Below are 9,809 nucleotides of genomic sequence, written 5' to 3' on the forward strand. Positions count from 1 at the left end.
TTTTTACATAGTGAAGCAGGAGAAATGAAAGCCTTTTGAAGTTTCAGTGGCCTTTCTCAGTCTTCAAATGGGGCAAGTCTTCCTGGCTTGGCACAACCCAGCCCACGGTTATGCATAGAAGAATATACTCTCCTGTATCTCCTACTCTCCTGCAAGTCACAAAGGCAGATAAAAACGGGAAGACAATCTTGCATTTAAAAATCAACTGAGCAAAGCTTCTGCATTTTTCTTGAGTTGCTAAATATATAGCCCTGTTTTCAGTGAAAACTTAGCCCTGTTTATATCTCTTATTTTTCTGTGCGCTCATCTTGTATATACTATAAGAGTCAATGGAGTTGTAACGTACCATATACAACAAATGAACATGAGAAAATGATGTTGTCATGTAAAGTCACATAATTGCTACCTTATAAAGTACTGGGAAAAATAAGTTCTTATTTTTGCAAATATATCTGGGCTTTCTCTTTTATAAACACACAGTCCCAGAGGTAACTCTTCAAAAAGGATTCCCCCTGATCCGAAGACAAAAACTGCATGTTCACATAGAGGTCTAAGTTTGAATTCTTGCTTACCAAGTAACCAGGCTAGTACACACAATTCATTTTTCTAAGCATGGTACCAGGCTGTAAAATTCATAGATACAAAACCCTGGGGAAAGAAAAGCAGATATGTAAGCTTTCAGAAAGGTAACTCTGTTGTATCACTGTAACACACAAAAAAACATGAGAGTATCATCACTAGGAAATACTTAAGCTGCCCAGAGGAAAAGGACCTGGGGGTGCTGATTGACAGCCGGCTGAACATGAGCCGGCAGTGTGCCCAGCTGGCCAAGAAGGCCAACGGCATCCTGGCCTGTATCAGAAATAGTGTGGCCAGCAGGAGCAGGGAGGTGATCGTGCCCCTGTACTCCGCACTGGTGAGGCCGCACCTCGAATCCTGTGTTCAGTTTTGGGCCCCTCACCACAAGAAGGACATGGAGGTGCTGGAGCGTGTCCAGAGAAGGGCAACGAAGCTGGTGAAGGGCCTGGAGCACAAGTCTTATGAGGAGCGGCTGAGGGAACTGGGGTTGTTTAGCCTGGAGAAGAGGAGGCTGAGGGGAGACCTCATCGCGCTCTACAACTACCTGAAAGGAGGTTGTAGCGAGGTGGGTGTTGGTCTCTTCTCCCAAGTAACCAGCGATAGGACGAGAGGAAATGGCCAAGGGAGGTTTAGATTGGACATTAGGAGAAATTTCTTTACTGAAAGAGTGGTCAGGCCTTGGAACAGGCTGCCCAGGGAAGTGGTTGAGTCACCATCCCTGGAAGTATTTAAAAGACGTGTAGATGAGGCGCTTAGGGACATGGTGTAGTGGGCATGGTGGTGTTGGGTTGACGGTTGGACTCGATGATCTTAGAGGTCTTTTCCAACCTTAATGATTCTATGATTCTATTATTTTGTGTAATTTTCGTATTCTTTCTAACAGACAGGCTTTAAGTCACTAATGTAGAACGTAAAGAATAGGAAAATTTCTTGAGTCTCCAATACCCCATTTTTTCTTTACATATATGTATTTAGTTCTATTTGTATGGGATATTAGCAAGTATATTATAGCATGTTTTACAATGTAAGAGATGTCAATAACAGGAACCGCCCATATACTAAATTTGAACTGTAACTTCTTTGTAGACTTTTTTTGCAAACTCCCACCATTAGAAGCAGTGATGGTAGTAGGCAGCATGTAGCATAGTGAGGTTTTTCCTGTCAGGCCATTTTCCATTTCTGAATTGGCTCTGTACCACTAGTAGTATACACATACCACAGTTTGAGACCCCTTAATTTATGTTAGGAAGCTGGGTGAAAGCAGTGAGCTCATGTAGAAGGGCTGCAAAAGTTTTTATTTAGCCAAATGAGAGATGCTGAGATTATTTTAAATAGTATTTGTGGCAAATCACTATATTCCAGTTGAACAATAATGAAGAAAACCTACAGATCCATAATGATTTCTGTTTCTTGTAAAACCTTTGATTATTAACTGGAAAAGATATCTCAGATCATGCAGTACGACCTCCTGTGTGGAGTATGATATTCCTGTACATTAAGCCAAAAAGAAATGTATCTAACTTATTTTTGAACACCATTAATGAAGGTGACTCATTATCTAATTCTGATCTTTCAATTTTACACAATTAATTCTGATTCGAAGCAGTCTGAAAGCAGCTATTCCTTTAGCTTTCTCTTCAGATGTAAGCAACGGGTAAATAGCTTCAAAAACAATTAAGTAATGCCAATTTAGTGCTCTGTAATATATGATAATCACCTTTGCCATGGCTGCGTTTCAAATGAGACAGAAAAAAAAAAAAGGCAACTTAGATGATAGGTACTTGGTTTTAAAAAAAGGCTTTAAAAAAAAGATCTCCTGAGTAGCCAAATCTAAAATATTAGACACAGGAACCAAACCCAACCTTTTACAAATAATGTATTTCCTACTGAAGTGAGGGATACATTTAGTTTTTGTTAGATCTGAGTGGACACCTTCAAAATACTCTTGCAGACAAAATATTGGAAATCTCAATTATATATTTGCACTGAAGAGCATACTACTAAATTAGATTTATTAGCACAAAATCCCATTATAAGCCCTCAAATCCATTTGAATGCTACCTGTAACTATTACAATTCACAAAAGCAGGAATTAGAAAATGTATAACCAACCTTTAATTCAAATCCTGAACCGTGCCTTTGAAATGTGTGTTGTAAATAGCAAATCATGTAAGATATCAAATCAGGAAATAATAAGTATCTTTTATGGCTTGTTTTCATTGTGATGCAAGTTCAAACTTTTGCAAGAAACCTTTTAAATGATAGGCAGGAAATGAAGGTTTTCTGCTGAAATACATTGCAAATTCCCATCTCAGTGAGTGATTATGAGCATTGCCTGATGTCAACAGCCAGTGCGGTTGTTTATACCCTACACGGCTCTCCTTTTAAGTCTCAGCCTCATATCACACTATTTTCTCTAAACTCATTATAGTTGGGACTAAAATGTGCCGATAAGTCATAACATTTTCCTAGAGACCATCTGGTGTCCAAAGTCACTGGAATGTTGGCTGCTCTGCCTGACCTCACATGCAGTTAATCTTAAATGTGTTACTCTTCATTTAGTGGGAGAAAAAGAAGTCACAAGTGTCTCCTTTGGTTGCAAAGAAGGAAAGTTTAAAAGGAAAAAAAACCATTTGAAATAGACGTCAGAACAGTAAGCGATAATACCTAACCCTGTGCAGCTGAGGTTGAGAGCTTAAAAGCTCCTTTCTAATTTTCAAACGAAGGGTAATTATTATGCAATAAGGTTCAAATTCAAAAAAATAACAGTAAAAGTTGCAACACGAGAATTGAGACAGCAGACGAGTGACTGTAGAGAAACACCCCTTTATTCTGGTCACAGTTGAATTTTTAAAACAGATCTTCCTTTCCAAGGAGTGAAAGTCCTGCCTGCTGCTGTGAGGGGTTGTACCCTGCAATCCGTGTGCTGCCGGACGCTTCCCCGAGAGCCGCTTCCCCGCAGCTGGTGCGTCTGCTTGCCTCAGAGCCTCGTGCCGGGATTTGCACGTGAGGGGCACATCTCCTCGCCCTGCTGTTGCAGGATGCTCTGCATCATCCTTCCAACAAAACGCCATCTCTAGCAAGGGCAAAGTGGATTTATGCCTCCTTCACATGTGCGACACCCTCAGCCTTGCCAGAGGCTGCAGCCGTAGCCACCAGCTCGGATAACCAGCATCTGCGCCACCTCCTGTAAATAACAACAGTCTGTGCGGCTAGATGGGGACGTCTTCACCCAGCGCTATTCGCGGGACATGTTTCCTCTTTCTTTACAAACTCGTAATTGTAAAGCTGCCCAGAGGGATGGTGGAGAATTGTTTCTTCCATGCTTTACGGAGAACCCAAACATGTAGACGATGCTCAGAGCAAATCCTTCGACCACACTTATCCTTATTCTACAGGGAACTGAATAGAGCTCTTGTCTGCCAGCGTTAGGATTCATATAATCAGACATGGTTACTTTATTTGTATTTATTTTTATCCACTGAAAAAAAAAAGCATTCTTTTTCCAGAAGAGATTAATTTTTTTTTTTTTTTTCCAGAGAAAGGAGCATATGCCAAATTGGAAAACGTACACTTAAGGACATTATAACACTGAAAATGAAAGAGCAACCACAAATCCAGCAAGAAGTTTGGGGATTGTTCTGAAAGACAAATAATAAAACGACATTTTACCAGTGAGGATGCCTGTTCTAGACAGACAGTGACAGCTGAGTGTCAGTGATGGATGGAGCAACTCCTGTGTGTATATACATAGGCACTAGCAAAGCCACCACGACTTTGTATTCTTTCCAGTAATGTTAATTGGGGTTTTGCCATTATAATTAGCTTGAGCAGACTTAGGTCCCTAATTACCATGAGTCTAATTGTACATATCTACAAGGAAGAATTTAAATAAGTAATATTTTTAAGCCTCTTCAACTATATGAATGAGTATTTGACACCCAACCAAACGATTTTAAAGTGAGAGACCCAGAGACCTCCCAAGCTCAGACCTAGCTGGAGACCGGGAATGAATTTGCTTCCAGAGGCATTAAGCATATAATTGCAGGGTGGATTGATGCCACCTGGATAAAAGAATCCAGATGAGCTGCAGATGTCAGGTGTCCAGTCAACCTAAAAAAGACCCCAAACCAACGGCACAGTACTGAAGATGGATATAGCATTGTCCAACCTTGGCTTTAGACAAGGTAAATGTCTGACAAGATCATTAACGTTGCGGGGTGAAAGAATGAAATATTCCTCTGGTAAGTGGTGGTTTTTAATTAAATGGCAGATGTGTGAAGCTGCTAAAAGATTTAGTACATTATAAACCTTGAAAAGATATATTAATAAGCCTACCATTGGTAGTATGTGTAACTACCACTGGTACACAAAAACACATGCACACCCTCTTATTTGCACACAATTACCGCCATTAGAAAAACAAGTGCTGATGAGCCAATGTTGTGACCCTCTTTACCTTTGATCAAAGTACTTCTTGTTCTATCTTTAACTTACTGAATCCTAACATGGGGAAAAGCATTTTAAAAGTACTCTGGTCTGAGAAACATAACTGTTTCAGAGACTGATGCTTAACATAAATGACAATTCATCTTTTCTACGCCAAATTTCATAGCTAAGCACTGAAATCTATTTCTTTATTGTAACCATTTGATAGCAATCTATGCACAATGCTCAAGTCTAAAACTATTAAGTCAACTTTTATAAAAGAAGTTTGGCTGACAAAGTCTGAGAGAAGATAGCAATACCAGGATTCCTGCTAATAGTTGTACTTCATGTGGCTAAACTTACCTGAGTGGGACTAGCGTACCAGGGTGTTCACAAGAAGATATATCAATAAGGATTCATTTAGGGCCCTGAAGTCCCTCTCAGCTTGCCCCATGGGATATGCTTCTCATTCCACACCTTTAAAATGAGCAGGGATAGTAGCAACCCAATTATAATCCCACTTGCAAGAAAACTAAAGTTTACTTTCATTTCAAAGTGAGCTTAGGCATTTCGAAGTGCCTAAGGTATCTGATCTTACTTGTTTTAGGAGTTCCACAAAGTTATATAATTTATAGTCAATCAAGAAAAGTTTTGCCATTTATATACAGACCCATATCTTCTGATTTATTTATCCTGAGCTATATCAAGGTTAATAGGGTTATACTAAATCTCATTGCCTATGAATGCAATTACCAAAAATTTGACATGTAGTTAAACAGAAGCGTTCAGCAGGTCCTGCTGCTGGATACATGTTGCTATATTAGAACCTCCCTGCCCAAGTGCAGGCATTAATTTTTACCAGTGTTCAAATTAAATGTTTGATTCTGCACCACAATGAAGTAAATTGAAGGGAACAGTGGGGATCAATGCTATTCATATTATTTCTACATTATGCATACATCTAGGGCTTTACCAAGACAGAAGGATATGAATTTCTGACAGTTACTCTTTTCTTCCTCCACTTAAAGTATGTGTGGTATACATATGTATTTATAGACAGATTATATTTAAGCATATTATATGTATGTTGCATGTCATTTATATGCATGTGCATACATATGTTTGAAGGTAAAGTAAAACCATGAAATAAGAAATTTTCCTTTATTTACACTGTTTTCCACAACCAATAGGTATGTGAAAAGGTGATTAAAAAACCACTGCAACTCAAAATAGATTATCAGGCAGTTCCCTCATCTAAATGAATGCCTATGTTTCTGGAAAAAATAGATTGCCTTTTTAAAAGGATGAAGGTACCTTCTGCTGTGACTAATCTTATCCAACCATCTGAGAAAGGCATAGCAGGAAACAATTTATTGAGTGTAATTATTCAGTATGCAGGTAGCAGTAAATAACAAACAGGAGCTTCTTAGAGTATAGTGTCAGTAGAAGAAATACGTAATTACTGAGGATTTTTGCAAGTCTCTTTTTAGACCAGAGTCAACATCCATCTCTTATGAATAGTGCATCATGATCTGTTGTGGAAAGACTTCGGACCAACAAATCAGCATTGGATATTGTCGCTGTATTTCTGTGACAGTGATAAAATGGATAATATAGAGAATATGGATAATATAGCAGCCTCATTTTATGAAATATAAGAACTCATAATTACTCAACCAAGTTGTTAAGATAATATAAAATAATCCTAATTAAATCTTTCTGCTGCATTATCCTCTTCTCTGTCTGTATAAAATGCACATTGTTTCAATTGCAGTATTTTGGAATCTATCAATTCATCATCTTCTAGATGGCTATTGTCAGAAACTATACGACCTTGAGATATAAGATGGGAAAAAACGTCATTTAGACTTCTTAGTCTATCCAAAATGAAATCAAGTATTCATTACATTGATCTCTTCAGCATATAGAAAGGGAGCCTAAATGTGCCTTCCAGAAATTTGGCATATGCAACACACAGAATGCTAATACTAATATTCCTCACTCCCTACTATTCTGCTCCCTTTTTGTCTTCTTTGGCTGCTTCAAACAGTGAGATGACTCTTCTGGTAAGAGGTTGGTCCTTATTTCTTGGCCTCATTCTCGTAAGATAAGAAGTTACTGGAAATAGTCCATAGCTGTTGTTCCCCTGAGAAAGAAACTTCCTATTTTTGGAATGGGTTCCTTCCTGTCCTTCACTCTATCAATGTCTATCAATACTAAATTATCTTCCAAGAACCTGAAGACCCTTGAATTCTATAATTTCATTTTAATCCCACACACATTTTTGCCTTTTTTTTTTTTTTAAAGTCCTCTGGTATGCAAATGCATTAAAATAATAATTTTCAATTTTTAATTAAATATTTTTGAAGATATTTAATTTCTTAGTACTAAACTGCTATTCTAAGCACCTTTATTCTAAACATCAAGGAAGTTTAAAGCAAAGACAGTGCTGGTAGCATCACCTCTGTTTTGTACTTCCTCTTTCAGAGCCTTGAAAGATTTGCAAATATATCATCTGGATAGTTTGCTTTATACTGTCTTTTAGATTCTTTGGTGGATATGTGAAGAATTTATATGGCTGATAATCCTATAGACAATGCCACATTGCCTAGTATTCTGAAAGCTTGACCAAAAAAAATCGAATGTGTTAATGGGCTAGTGAATGGTCACACTGGGTTTTTGCATATTTTCTTCCTTGTGTGCTGGTATTTTTAATAGTGGTAGCAGCTGTTCGGATTGCAATTTTATATTTAAAACCAAACTTAATCACCTTTACCTAAATGCAGACTCAATTTTGTCATCCTTCTTTGTTGCTGATACCACATCAAGAAATATGGAATAATCCCCCAGTAATAGCATTTTATTCAAGACTGTTCAGTGGGTTTCTAGGTGACCTGGATGCATTATTGCACGATATCTCATCTCCTTCATTCTTCCTCTTTTGCTCAACATATATATTATTTAAACCGTAGGTTGGTGCCTTCCCATATCTTTCGCAGTTTTTGATGTCTTTCCTCCTAAAATATTCTTTGCCCTCCCACTTTATGGCTCTTCATTGTCATGGTATGAGCTTAGACCCATTGATTCTCTCAGTTTTGTCATTCTCGTATTTACAGTATCGGTGTTATTGGATGTGGTATCTCCTCTGATGCTAGCATACACATTCTAGTGCTGCTTTTTTTTATGGGTTGTTGGGGGTTTTTTTTTATGCTTTGAATTGAGTTATAGCTTTCACTAGTATTAGACTTTGCTCTGACAACTTAGGATGCCTTGCTTATCTATCCTAGCCTATATTCTTTTTAAAGCCCTATACTCACAGTTTGATTACACTATGAACTGCATCAAAAATAAACTCCAGGTGTTTCCTTTTGCTCTTCCCATTCTACTTTAAATGTTATTTTGTAAATACAATATGCCTATTAATGAGCACCAATTTTTTGCATCTTTATGTGCAATCCATCTTTTCCATGTCAGTCACAGGTAGCACATAGACTATCAGGTATCCAAACCTTTGAATTCAGTAATACATGAGTGTACCCGAGTTTCCACAACTGATTACTCTTAACATTGTCATAGGGATTACAAATCCCATTGTATTGCATTGGCATTTCCACAGTTTCAGTTTAAGCAGTTGAACCTTGCCACTGCTTCATGCACATTCTGAATACCTCCTTGTACATAACCATTCTTTTCATCATTTTGTAGGTATTCCTGGTGTTCTATTTTTTTATTTTTACAATTTCTGTTCAGGATCCTTGACATTTCATCTCCACCCTTCTTCAGCTTCCACTCCAGCTTTCTTAACTTTCCACTGCATTTCTCGCTATTACTTCCCCAACTTTTCATCAGCTTTTTTCATAGTTAGCAGTGCAAAGGGATTTGGAAGGCTGTTGGGTTTTTTTGGTTTTGGTTTTTTTTGGTGTTTTTTTTTTTAATTTCTCTTTCTGAAGAAAAAACACATAGTTCTGAAGCAAGGAAAAGGCAGAGTTCCCAGCCTCCTAAGTATGAAAAGTCAGCCTGATCCAGGAGCTTTCAGAAAACTTTATTAAACTTCTGCTGCACATTACATCATTGTCTTTTAAAATTCCCAAATGCAAATGTAACAGCCACCAAAAGGAAGAACAAATGCATATGGCTCATTAATACGAGAAATAAACCAATGCATAGAGTGGAAGTCAGTGTCATCATTTTAAAATGCTTTCAGATAGGAAGGCCACTGAATACTTGACAGAAATTATTATCTCCAAATTGCATGGCCATTTCTAATTCTCACAACAGTCCTTTGTGTCTTCCCCGCACTGGGAAGTACTATTCTTGCCACAGAATTCATTACTTTTAATTAAGAAATCAATTTGAAAAAACCAACATTTTGCTACTACATTTTGAAATTCACATTCTTCTTGTTTCTTTCTTGGAGTGGGAAGAGGAGACAAATTCAGTATGACAAACCTTAATTTGCGTAGTTTTGAAGCCAGGGACATGGAGTCACTCCAAGTCAATATGGAGATGCTAGTTTATCATGTCCACGTACACTTGTTCATACACAGCACCATCTGATGCTTATGTGCTAAACAGAAATACTGGCGTTAAGCTAAAGTTGTCACACAATTCAGCAAGGTTTGAAAATAATTATGGCACAGACAGTTTGGATCTGATCCCAACCCTCAAGGATGTCACAAAATTTCCATAAAGCTGAAACTGAAAAAAAAAACCCAAAACCAAACAAACAAAAAGAAACAACCATAAATTTAAAACTTTGGGCGGTTGTAGACAACAAAACAGAGTAACTCACTTAAAATAGC

The sequence above is a fragment of the Calonectris borealis genome, chromosome 1 (genome assembly GCF_964195595.1).
Source record: "Calonectris borealis chromosome 1, bCalBor7.hap1.2, whole genome shotgun sequence".
Classification (NCBI taxonomy): domain Eukaryota; kingdom Metazoa; phylum Chordata; class Aves; order Procellariiformes; family Procellariidae; genus Calonectris; species Calonectris borealis.